Source organism: Cyprinus carpio, chromosome A16, assembly GCF_018340385.1.
Source record: "Cyprinus carpio isolate SPL01 chromosome A16, ASM1834038v1, whole genome shotgun sequence".
NCBI lineage: Eukaryota > Metazoa > Chordata > Actinopteri > Cypriniformes > Cyprinidae > Cyprinus > Cyprinus carpio.
Window position 1 is genome coordinate 10,654,520 of NC_056587.1, and position 13,872 is coordinate 10,668,391.

Here is a 13,872-nt window from a genome sequence, read left to right on the forward strand (position 1 = left end):
TTCCGTTGCTATACTCGATTTCGCCAGATGGTTCCGCTGGTGTTATAAGTTGTACTATAATTACTGTAGAACAAATAAAAAAAATCAAAGATCATTGTTATTTATATATTTATACTAAAATTATTATCTTTCAGCTTGTTTTATATGTGTTCTTCTTTTTAGTTAGATGGCCAACACTTGTTCACATCTGAACTGAAGACAATAAAATAGATGTTCTGCACACAGTGAATGAGCCTGACATCTCTGTAATGTATTTGCAGTTTAATTTGAAATAGGGCCAGCACATTGTCTATTCCTTTTCACAGCAGTTAGCTGAAGTTAAAGGGATAGTTCACCCAAAAATGAAAATTTGACTTTTATCTGCTTAACCCCGGGGCATCTAAGATGTAGGTGACTTTGTTTCTTCGGTAGAACACAAATCAAGATTTTTAACTCAAACCGTTGCAGTCTATCACTCTTATAATGTAAGTGGATGGGAATCACGGCTAAGACATACAATAGAACTAAAAAACACATACACAAACAAAACCAAATTTAACCCTGCGGCTCGTGACGATACATTGATGTGTCACGGCACAAAACGATTGGTCTGTACAAGAAACTGAACAGTATTTATATCATTTTTACCTCTGATTCAGCAATGTCTGAATGTCACGAGCCGCAGGGTTTAATTTGGTTTTGTTTGTGTATGTTTTTTTTAGTTCTATTGTATGTCTTAGCCGTTATTCCCTTCCACTTACATTATAAGAGTGATAGACTGCAACAGTTTGAGTTAAAAATCTTTGTTTGTGTTCTACTGAAGAAACAAAGTCACCTACTGTACATCTTGGATGCCCCGGGGGTAAGCAGATGAACATCAAATTTTCATTTTTGGGTGAACTGTCCCTTTAAGTTTGATTTATGCTCTATGACAGACTCAATATAGAATACAAGAAGGTAATGCCATTTATATTTCAATCACATGTGTTGTTGGGGGAAATAAATGACTAATTAACTTTGTTAAAAACAGATGTCAGGTAATTATTTCTCATCTCTCTGAAGAGTTTGATACTACATCCACCACAGTGGCACTGTCCTTCACATTTCCCTTCTCATCTTTCTTTCAGTGAGCGAGAGAGAAAAACAATGAAATTTTACACAGCATCAAAAACAGTTATTTCCATTTTAACCATTCACAGTGTACTTGTAAATTTGTGATTTTAACTGATGTACAGATCAAAAAACAACAGCCTTAATATGAAAACATTTATATTTCTTCTCGTTAAGGATGTCTAACTTGAGTTTATTTTTTATAGCAATCAGGTATATAGAGTTATAGAAAGGCTATATAATGTTTTGCCTATTTTACATCATATCCATAGAGAGGAAACTTCAAAGAGGTGAGTTTCACCTTTCTTTATTTCATTCTCTCTGTTCTTGTCCTTTCTTTGAATGCCATTACTTGTCATTTCACCTTTTCTGCCGTCTCAAATGTCAACTTCATAGTTCACTACGTTCTCTTTCATATGGACCCCTCTGAATGTTTTGAAGTGAAATATTGTTGGAGACATAAAGAGAAAAATGTGACAGAGTAATCACATGTTGTCCTCGAGTTTATTCATTGCTGCCAGTACTTTTATCATTAAAACATCTATTCAAAAAGCAGGCTATGTCATTTTCTTTATTGCACCTGGATTCCTTAAAAATTTAATGACAAAAAGTGATCCTACTGCTCCAAAAGCAAAGACATTGTTGTAGCATTTCATGACTTTGCAGGACGGTCAAAAGGCTAATAATTCCTGTGACATTTGAAATCCTTTGTGAATCATGAAGCATTTGCATTAAACTAACATAGCATTCAAATACAAATGCTCAAACATTAACTCTTTCTTTTTACAGCAGTAGTTCTCAACCTTTTATAACCTGTATTCAGAGATGCCTTCATGTAAAGATATTTCCTTTGGCACTTCTGCAGTCTTATAGTGAATAAAACTTTCCCACAGTTTATCCTGGTATCCTGTTGACATTGCTTGATAATTATCACTATTATCACGCACATGCACACACACTGATTCGTCTTCCTTGAAGAAAACAACTGAGATGTTGCAGGCGGCCGCTGATAAGAAGGGACGGAGCTCCTCTTTCCTGCTGTAGTGCTGGTTCTGCATCCTCTCTTGGAAGTTGACCTGAATAGATCTGTTTGGTTCACCTCAGTTTAGTCCTGCTGTAGTGTTTCAGCTGTACTATGGCTGAGTTACTGTTTTTATACAATTTTAAGAGAAGAATGGGGCAAAGAACGCACTGAACACATTTGACATCTCATTTATATTTCATCAAGATGATGCTGCTACAAGTGGCTGGTGCATGGAATACATAAATAAATTATAGATGGAGATTCTGTGTTGAGGTTCAGTTGCAAACAGTCATGAATATTTAAGAGTCAAACTTAAACTGCAATAAATGAAAGATTGGGCTTTTTCCTGGGTCATTGTTTAGAAAGTCACTCAGTTCCAACAAACCTCAAATACACAACTGAATACTGAGAGATGTCTGCTGTGTGTGCACTAATGTTAGTCTAAGGAACAAATGCACAAAGAACATTACAGAATAAAAACGGAGACTATATGCAGCGTCAGCAGTGCGAAGGTTTGATAAGTAATATTAGTGTACAGTATTTTGATTTAATAGCACCAGATATGGCACAGATTATTTTGCACAAAGATATATTATTACATCACTAAAACATAAGCATAAGTCATAAGACAAGCATAAGTCAAGCAAGCACACTTATGCAAAAATAATAATTTTTTTGCATATTAATATTGCTATTTTCGTTAAAACAAGCTAAATTCTGAAGTGACTTAAAAGTAAAAAAAAAAAAAATCAATAATGACAAACTCAGAGTGAACTCAGAAAATAGAGTGAAGAACTGAATATTAGAAAAATATTAATACTAAGGATTATGATGAATCAAATAATCAAATGAAGGTTTTTACAGCTGCCAAGCACACAGGGCAAGGGTCATGTTGCTGTTGCCATTTTATTTTTCTCAAACCAGGAAGTAAGTGTGTGTTTTTTCCAAAGTGCAGAAATAATCTCTCACTACAGGATGTCAACATTATACACCAGTTTATATCAAAGCAGTGCAAAACAAAGTGGTAGAGGTAGCATGATGGGTGACATTATGTAAACTTATATAAGAAAAAAAAAAAAAGTAAGTATCACTTTAACAAAAGGGTAAACATTGACCAAAGTGCTGTTATTTTAAAACTTTCCCAATAGTGGACCCATATCACAACATGAAACTGCCCTCACCTGTAATAATTACCAGTGGTCTTAAATGGTGCCCAAAAGGGTGCTCGTAATACAAAGTTTCAGACATTGCTCAGATTAAGTACTCTCTGTGATGGTGCCATGAGGCGTCGCTCACTTGTAGATCTCAGGCTTCTGGAAGGGATGTAGATTCGTAAGAGTGAGTAGAAGTAGAAGGGTGCTGAGCCTGTGGATGTATTATATGCAAGCATCAATGTCTTGAACTTGATGAAGAAGGCAACCGGTAGCCAGTGCAGGGAGATAAATAGAGGTGTGACATGGGCCCTTCTGGACTTGTTGAAGACCAGTCATGCTGCTGCATTCTGAATCATTTGAAGAGGTTTGTTTGTGCATGATGGAAGTCCAGCCAGAAGAGCATTGCAGTAGTCCAGCTTAGAAATGACAAGGGCGTGGAGAAGAAGTTGTGCAGCATGCTCCATTAGGAAGCATGCTTCATTCATAACAATAACATAGCATAACAATGCTACATTCAAAAAAAAAAATGCAATGGTCATATAAACATGATTATAAAGGCACTTGATAATGTGCCTAATACAGTATTTGTACCAGCGTTTGATTGATTTGTTGTCACACTTCTGGTGTTGTTCATGCAAAACACCACTGTCAACATTGTTTATGCAAAACAAAAATGTGTCATTTTGCATTTGTTGGGCCAGGGCAGTTCATGAATAAGAATTATATGAATAAAGCTAGATAACCATCATGTATTTACTATTAAAACTGAAAAAAACTGTAAGAACAGCATCCGGGAGGTGTGCACTGGCTGGGTTAGTGAAGGAATAAAGCTATACAGAACTCTCTCACGTTCAGAAGACAAACTCTGCGGCTTTTTTTCTTCATAATGGCTTGTATTATATATTTAGTCAGACAGTTAGAAGGTTGATGATAATATTTCCACTTTCCACCCATGGCTCTCCCACATTTGTGCAACAGAAGCCATTAATGCCATTACATTGACAGTTCTCTTCCGGGTTGACAGAGTGGGCGGATCTCTTCAGATGCTCCGTTAGACCGAGTAGCGGCGCTCAGTGCTTTCAGCCGGAGCGCAGCGCTTATCCCGCGGACGGAGTGTCCTCGATCTTCGGCCAGTTTACACCATAATTACCAGCGACCAGGCCGCCCCGCGCCCACTAAACTAACGGGTTAACATTCCTCTCGGAACGAGACGGCGGAGTTAGAGAAAAGCGCTGTATTTTACGCCAGCTCTCCGCTCGATCATGTTTGGGATTAATTTTTGAGGTACTGCGATCTGAAGATCACATTTTTTCCAGCGCGTGGAGCCTCAGAACTGCACTGGGACGAAGCCAAAGGACTAAAGGCGGTCTCTCTTAACGTCTCGTGCGCTGTCGAAACGAGAAAAGGTAAAATCACTTCATTTCTACATCTAACATCTAACCCGCGTAATTATCGGCTACCGAGTCGGTTTCTCGGGCTCTTCTGAAGCCGGCTGGTTTTCTGGTCTGATCATGTGTCAGTGTTAAGCAGCAAGACAGGAGCAGTCGTGTTTCAGTACGGGAATTTGACTTTTTTATTTCTTTTTCCCTCAATAAAATTTATGGTAGGAAATCGAACCCGGGCGCAGTGAAGGCATGTATGTCTAGCCGTCATAACAAATGACCCCTTTAACACCTCCTAGTATGTTTGATTATATTACTAGGCTACTTATTTAGTAGTTTATTTGTAAGTAATCAAATATTACCTAACAATGAGCAATACATTTGCAACGTTAATAAAATACAACAATTTATTGTTAGTTCATGTTAGTTTAAGTCCATTCAGTAATGTTGACAGATTCAACTTTTGTATTCAAGTATTAGTATATGTTGAAGATTTAGGAAGTGGTTTTCATTGTTAGTTCATGTTAACTAATGGATTCAATAAGTTAAACATTTACCCATGTTTTTAATTATTAGGCTACCTGAAAGTACTTATTCAGGTTCTTGTTTTCATTCTAGTAGTTAGTAGTTGTTTCATCCTAGTACAGGTTAATGAGACACTAGTATCTCAGGTTTTACTAGGAACATTCCTTATATCAGTAGTTGCAATTTTTTTTTAACTTTATGTAATTATTAGTTAAAATGTCTGCTTTATAGGTACATTAAAAATGTCACAGCAATTGGAATATATATTACCGTCTAATAAAGAGCTACTGATATTCAGTTGTCATTAGGAAAGCTTGATATTAATAGATATACTAACAGATATAAATAGATATTAATAACCCTTAAAATAGTCACCAGTACTCAGAGATTAGTACTAACCATTAGTGAAATTCAAATTTAGAATTGATTCTAGTCAGAATTAAATGGCTTACATCTGAATGACAAATTCCCATAGAATTCAGTGGTGACGTTTTGTTCGAATTTGTTACAGAAAACATCGGAGTAGTTATTCATCATTTTGGAATAGTGCCTAGTAACAAAGGAATAAGTACTGATAACTAATTAGTAGTGATTTATTCAAAGGATACTAGTCACCAATGGGATAAGTAGTAGGATTTAGTATGTAATGAATAGTATGTAAAAATTAGTACAATGACAAAGGAAAAAAGGGGAGGGGGGGGGGGGAGGGGGGGGCTAGTCATTGTTGGATTAATTGAAATGGCTTGCCAAATGTACTTCGCTGTTCAGATTGACATTGCTGTTCAGACGTTTGCTCTTTTGAGGGCTGCTCCAGTATGTAGGAAGAGTCAGAGAGGTAGGCTGACATAAAATAAATAAATAAATTGATCATGCAGCTGATCCCGAGTGAGTTGCTTCTATTCTTCTGCTGTCGAATTCAGTGATGGGAAAATTTGACCGCCAGATGACTTGTGTGTTTGAATTATGTAATTCTGCATTCTGCTTATTACTGAATAGCACTTGTCTGGTATAAGAGCTGTTTTATGGTTCAGTGGCCCTCAGGAGCACATTGATGACATGACAGGCAAAATTGAGCATGTTTTTGTCGAACACCCCAAGTTGTCATCATCACGTATCGTGTTGCTGGCTGCCTAAGCATTACTAAATAAGTTGTCAGTCATGCTTACAGCCAATGACGCTCCTCAAACTGCTGGCAGATCGGGCAACGTCCACTCCTTTAAATTTGATTACATTTGGAGCTCTGTGTTGGGGCCGTCTTTATAGATCCAGTGGATGATTGACCATCAAGACAGATGGTGCACTTATGTCTCAGTAATCACTGGAAGGACCATTAGAAGATGAGAGCATGGATATGGCAGACGGCGGGCCCCTAGAGTCAAAAATGAAGCTGTACAAGCAGAGGGTGCAGGAACGAATCTGTCATGTTTTTTCACAGAGGAGAGAACGAGCTATCCATTATTCATCTGCTACTTTCACTGGCCTTCTTCCCTGCTCTAAACAGCGAACTGGCTAGGTGGATTTTGGACAGACCCCTGGCTACATGTGTGCTTTAGTTGGGGGGGGATTGATAGTCCCAGTGTGTGGGGGGGTAAAGCGTAGCCTGAGGGCATCAAATGGTAGCTGTGCTTGGAGAATACGTTAAACCATAAAGGGTACAGGCAATGCATCGCTTTAAGACTGTGATTTATTTCTACTCTGTGCCGTATTGTTTTGATACTTTGTTTGTGAATAATTTTTACAGTTAGTTTTTTTTTAAAACTCCAAAAACTTAACTGACATTACAAAACAATATTATAATATTATACAAAAATGGTGGAATAAAGTAGTAGGATAAACATTAAAAAGAAAAAGACCTAAGATGTAAATTTAAAATGGATGTAATGTTAACTATTGTAAAATATAGTGGAAAAAAGAATGCAAAATAATTAATAAAGAACCATTTCAATGGAAAAAAATAGGTTAAAATAATAACACAAACATTCGTTTATAGGATGATATTTTCATGCAGTTGAAAACAATGTATAATAAATGGATAAAAATAGTGAATAATCTTAATGGTAAAATATCAGTTATGAAATAGAAAATTCATTCACACCATATTTTGTTAAATCACAATAGGCAGTGTTTTGATGCAGCAGTCTTTTTTCCATTGACATAATTAATTAGTAGATTTAACCAATGATTGTTACTTAAAGTTGGCATGAGATAAAAAAATCATATTATTTAGTAAATGCATGTTTAAGATCATATTTTGAATGATTCATCCATGTATGCTTCATTTTTTTTTTGTTTAAATTGACCTCATAATGATAATGTCACAACTTGATCTTCCAGTAAAAATGAAATGGTATACATCTGGTAACATCTCTCTAGTGATGTATACCAGACTTCTCCAATCAATTAGTCTGCTTAAACTCCACCCCTTTGCAATCACCCACATCTCAAAATCCAATCAACAACCTCTGAATAGAACCAAAATTCCCACCCCACACTTTTCTCCTTTTTGGATAATCTTACACTCAGAGTTACGTCACAGTATGGAATAAAATATCTGCTGCTACTTCCGTTTCATCGTGAAAATCCAAAAAGTCATTAATAACGTAATGTTCTTGGCGATAGTTAAAGATATGGTCAGGCAGTAACTTAGTGCTGAGAAGTCTTGGAGAAGATACGCTGCTGGGTCCTACATTTATAGGAAATGAATCATAGTCCACGGGATTAGGCTGTGCAGCAGAGCCTGCTGTTTCCCCTCTCAGCAAGACTTCAGCACAACTGCAGATGTTCATCCTTAATGCGTACAGTTCTCGGCATGTGCATGCGCACGCTCAATTGCATGTTGTTGGACTGACAGTGTCAGTGACAGTGACAGCTCTGCTTTTGACACACTACTGTGCGTTTGCCTTTAGCTTGGTTCTTTATGTGTAAGTTTATGCTGGTGTGTGTTCGTTGATGTTTGTGTTGGGGAAGAGGGGGGTGTTGTTTAGTGTGGCTTTGGAACAATAGTCCCATTCTGTGACTCTCCCTAGCTGCTGCCCGGGCCTGGCCGAGCGCTTGCCAGAACAGACAGACAGATGGAAGGGATCGTGTTTCTGCCGGCACCTGGCATCACAGAGCACAGGAATGCCATTATTCTTTGCTAACCCAGCGGCCCACTCGCTTTCCTGGACGGGCAATGTCGACGCGAGGGTGGAACTGAATTATAAGTCACATGGCACAAAGAATAACAGTTGAAGTGCTGTTAAATGTCATTGGCGACATCTGACGTGAGAGCTTAGGAGAGTGATAGCTTATGAAGGAAAGCTTAAGACTGTTGTCCTGGGTCATCGGTAATGGATTAGATTAACACCCCCGTTAACACTTGTGAAGCACTCTGATACTTAGATTCGGGTTAATGGGAATCTCCAGACGGCCGGTTGATGGCGGCTGCTAGACGAGACAGGACCTTTAAGGCCATATTTTAATACATAGGCTTTAAATAGAAATGACCGCAAACTAATAATGTTTCATAACCTTTCCTGCTAGTTCCTGGCAGTCAGAAACCACTGTTTTTTTAAGCTTCATATCTAACCTCAATCTGTCTGTTTTAAGTTTGCCCAAGATTCTCTTCAAGATTGATTATTAGAAATAGTGTTGTAGATGGTTTAAATGTATCCTAAAGAGTGGAATTTTTTTAAAACAAAAATCAGCCAAATAGTTAACTTTTTTTTTGTTGGAATATTTATTCAATTTTTTTTGGAAAGATATACAGTTTTAAGAACAGTTTTAGGATTTGAGATATCCCCGCCCCCAAACTCACACCATTGGTTGAGGCAGTGTTGCTATGTTGAACTGGTTGGAATAAGCAAACCTTGTTTGCAGCAATATTTAGCACCTCATAACCACAGTATTTACAATTTTAGAGGAAACCTATTTATAAATGGCTTGAGCAGAAAGTAAATTGAAAACTTGAACTAACTAATGGTTAATGTTTATATTATTTCAAGTAATGAACATATTTCTTTATGGTTAGTTTCAGTTAACTGTAATAACCCTGCATGTGCACATTTAGTAACTAAAACGGTTTCACTTGAAATAGTGAGGTAGGGAACTGAAACATCAGGGGATGTAAAAAGAAAAGCTGCCTAACAGAGAGGGGGAACTGTCCTGTGAGCGGTGGAGCAGTAGACAGATGAGATCAGCATAAAATTCCTCCAACACCAAAGTTACGTTTTAAAAAGAAAAGCGAAAATATGGAAATCGCACCTAAATATTGGTAAGCTTTGGGTAGTATAAGTAAGTAGGAGGGCTGCATAATTGTTGATTATTCCCTTGAAATTGCAATAATTAATTACGATTTACAATTAAATGATGTTTATACCATTGTTTGGTGCAACTGCATGTTGTATTTTTATATGAAAATAAACAAGCTGAAAACACTCTAACTGAAAAAGTTTTATTGCTTTTCTATAGTATTAAGCCTCAAATGTCTATTCCTTGGATTGGTTTCTTCTTTAAATTATAAAAAAGTAAAAATAAATGGTATTATAATGTATAAAATTAAAATAATGGGGAAAACCCTTAAGATAATATGTAGAAAGAAACAATTGCATCTTAAGCATGCAGAGTAACATAAGTGGACTTTGAATGTTTAATTGCCGCTTTGAACAATTACGTAATTGTGGCATCCATAATTGTAATCGCAATTAGAAATTTGATTAATTGTGCAGCCCTAGTAAGTAGGATGTTCTGTATATGTCTAATATGTAAGGGATAGAAATGGATCTGTGGAACATAAAGAAGATATTTTGTTGTGTTTTTCACTATAATGGAAATCAATATTCACCGAATGGTTTGGTTACCAATATTCTTTAAAATATCTTGTTTAATGTTCTGGCAAAGAAAGAAAGTCATCCAGGTTTGGAACGACATAAGGGTGAATAAATGATAACAGCATTTTTATTTTTGCGTGCACTATGCCTTAAAGTTCCAGCCATGTGTTTGTCTAACAGAGGCAGCTGGGCTGTAATTAGATTTCCTACAGACTCTTATCGCTGTGGAGATGCGGATCTCCAGCTTATGGTCCACCGGCTAACAAATTCACCATAATGATGATCTCTGAGTATATTCATTGGATTGGAGGCAATATCTGTAGGAAATGTTGATGGGTTTTTTTTGAGCCAATGTTGCACTGTTCAACGCAGATCTGAAATGGAATTAAAGCTCATTAGGTCTGATTTGATCAATGGCCTGTTGGTCGACGTCACATCCTCTTTATCATTAGGCTGTCTAACATCATCGTCAAGCTGCTATTTTGAATCCCCACATCTTCAAACTGCATTTGGAGCATATTTGGCATTGTTGACATTAACAAGATTATTTCTTCTCATAGTGGGCTGGAGGATGATTAATCACAGGAGATCCCCTTCTCCACGCATTGGGATCCTACTTTGATTTCCTTTCATCTTCGCTCTTCACATCTCCCTTGCTATCATTCTCTCTCTCTTTCTCTTTCTCTCCTCCTTCTGTTGCGTTTAGTCTATCTTTTTAAATATTCTTTCTCTCGTCTCAGTCATATTTGGTAATAAGCCATTTTGCCTTCGAGCATAAGGACCTAAATGCAATATCATAATTTTCTGATCAGTGTCAGTTGCGAGACAGTGATCTAAACTGATGTTTTGTGATGACTAAAATAATAAAAGCAAGTACTGTGGTAGTAAAACTCATTTTAATCTCCTGCAATATAAGCAAAATACATATCTGGAAATGGTTCAATAGAGCATCTGGCAGAACTTCGGAATTAGATTGGAGTAATGAGTTAGTTGTCCACTTGTTTCCTTCTTCTAATGAAGTCAGAGACATTAAACTATAATAAGTGGCGGATGGTATAAAGCCTCGGGATGTAAAATGACTGGATTTAGATCGGATAACAGAGGCACAAAGGAAACAGGCGGATTACACTGTGATAAAGAGACATGCGCTGAACAGAACTATAGAAACTGGGCTGTTGGTCGAGTTACAGACGCGTGTACCGAAGAGAACAGAATCTGGATTGGAGGTTGGGTTACACCGCTGAAGAGAGAGCTGCGTTGTGTGTGAATGTGAGTGGAGGTAGAGGGGATGTGACATTGAGACGGGGGCGATTCTAGGATTTCAGTCTTACAGGGGCTCAGCTTCTCGCTTGAGCTGGTGTGAAAAAGTGTGAGAGGTTGCGAGTTGCTTGACTGACACTTAAAAAAAAAAAAAGTTTAATCTAAAAATGTAGTAAAAATTTTAGAGATGTGCAATGCATTAGCACCATACTGCATTTTGTCTAATATTGGTATTATTATTTTTTATATGTTGAAATCATACCATACTGAATATAAATTACTGTTGTTCAGAAGTCTGAACCGGAAGATGCGGCCAACTTTACTTCAGTATTGTGACGTATTTCCAACTGATATGGAATATTAAATAGAGGGCGGGGTTTTATTTTAGCGCACCACCTCTCCACCTCCAACTAATGGTTTGAGGGGCCTTGTTAAGGATAATCTGCCCAAGCGGTAAAACTGACATCATCAGAGAAGGAATACCATTTTTTTTGGATTAATTGTTCACCTCAAGACTAGCAATGTGTGCTAACAAAGTAAATAGTGTTAATTTTGATTTCATGATTTCACTTTAAATCACCGTATTTGGCATATGAGCTGGTCCACCACTGACTTTAAGAAAGGGTAATTTTACTTTAACGAAACTTTAACGTTTCACAGATTTTTAAGGTGCTGAGATTGAACACTTATTGTAGCAATGAAAGGTTTGACAGTGAGATGGCTGGTGACCTCATTCTGTGCTTTATGACATCAATGAAATGCCTTCTGACGTGCGTATTGGAGGAAAAACTGCAAGTGTGTATGCATGTGCTGGACGGCCCGATGTTAGCGTGTGTTTGACAGTGCTTCTGGCCTTCTCTGAGTTGTGTTTTATGGAAATGGGTCATCCTTAGCCTAAAGGGATCAGAGACAGACTTGTCTAAAGGAACAGCGCTGATTTCAAAACAATACCATTAACAGACGGGACAGTACTTGTATGTTCCACTTCAGTATTTGGGAAAAGTATTTCAGGGCTAATTGAATCTCTCCTTTAAGTGTTAGTGTTGCATAGTTCTTGTCATGATTAGCCGTGTCTTAACTTTTTATCCATTTGCAAATTGGTGGTGGTGGTGGTGGGGGGGCTTGGGTCACAACAGGGTTATTATTGTTACGAAATCTAAAACCATAACAACATTTTAATTACTTAAAATAAAATAAACATTAACTGAAATAACATAGAAATATAAAAAACCTTAAACTTATTAGATTTGAGCTAGTTTCCAAGGCAACACTTCTTGTTTTCATTTAGCTTAGCTGGATGTACTAAAATAATAAAACTGAAATAAAAATTCATAAAACTATATAGACATATAAAAAAAAACAGAACTGATGACAAATACACAATACATCAAAAATACTAAAACTGAAAAAATAAGCTTTTTTTAAATATTTTAAATTTATTAACTTATCATTTATTATAGTAATAATAGTAAATAAATAAATAAATAATTTTATTTTACTGTATCTCCTCTTATAACATCTCACACAGGAAGGATGTGCCAAATATTTTCATATTCTCATTCACTCCAACTCTGTTTACTTGCAAACTGCTACCATAGTCAGATTATCTGTTAAATGTTGTTTAGGTTTGCTTTAGGGGATAGAACAGCTTGCTTGCTCAGGCTCAGCCGCTGTTGTCCTATCCGTCTCCACAGACCTCATTCTGCAATGCTAAGTCCTCATTTTCAGCGTATTAAGCTTGTATCGCTTCTCAGTCGATGGGAAACCAAGCCTAACGGTGTTCATGTTTATGTAGCTGGTCTCCAGAGCTTAAGAAACAGGCAGTTTGCACCTAATTTACAACTACAGAGCATGATGCTTAGCAGAGCAATGCAGTGATTCGACAAGAGGGATGTAGGTATACAAAGATCCCTGAAGACTTTAGATCGAAAAATAATGATGCAATATGAAGATTTTGTTGTGTAAGTTCTGCTTAGGGCTACCCAGTTAATTGCTGGCCAGTTAAAATTGAATTGATAGTGAAGTGTCCATTACAGCATTTTGTCATTATGACAAAGACTTTTCAATCATTCATTCAATCATTCATTCATTCATTCATTCATTCATTCATTTTTATAGGACAAAAAAATACATGTAATAGAAATTACATACATTTCATTGTACATTTATTTAGTCAGTTTTTACATTTAGATTCCCTCTGACATCATCTAATGCTCACTTAAAGTGAATCTTTAAAAACAGTAATAATTTAATAACACTATTTATAACTTTAGCAGATCTCAAATCAGTGTTTTTTTTTAAACTGTACATTATAATGTTTTGTTGCCTTAATTCACTTGATGCATTTTTTTTTATTATTACTATTAATTTATACAAAATAGTAAAGAATTTTAATCTCTGCCTATTATTGGTAATCTGTCATAGCCAATGAGATTCATCTTTATTATGGCTGCATAATCAGTCATGTACATGTGTGCAGTAACAAATCAGAGGTGTTTGAGTGTCTTTTTGAGTTGTAAGCAGTCTGTTCATGGTTTATGCTTCTGTTTGCAGAGGCACTTGAAAATGAATGCTGAAGAAACATCCCTTGACACTCAAAAAGAAGCTTTGATACCAAAGCGATAAGCCTA

General features: G+C 36.6%; 1 protein-coding gene across 1 annotated transcript in view; it reads left to right on the forward strand.

The window, feature by feature from the left end:
• Window positions 1-4,279: 4,279 nt before the first annotated feature.
• The window catches only part of LOC109106312 (polypeptide N-acetylgalactosaminyltransferase 1-like), a 92,337-nt gene continuing 82,744 nt past the window's right edge, over window positions 4,280-13,872 (forward strand). The window contains exon 1 of the mRNA XM_042771904.1: window positions 4,280-4,673. The gene's annotated coding sequence lies outside the window, so the exon portion shown is untranslated. The remainder of the gene's footprint in view (window positions 4,674-13,872) is intronic.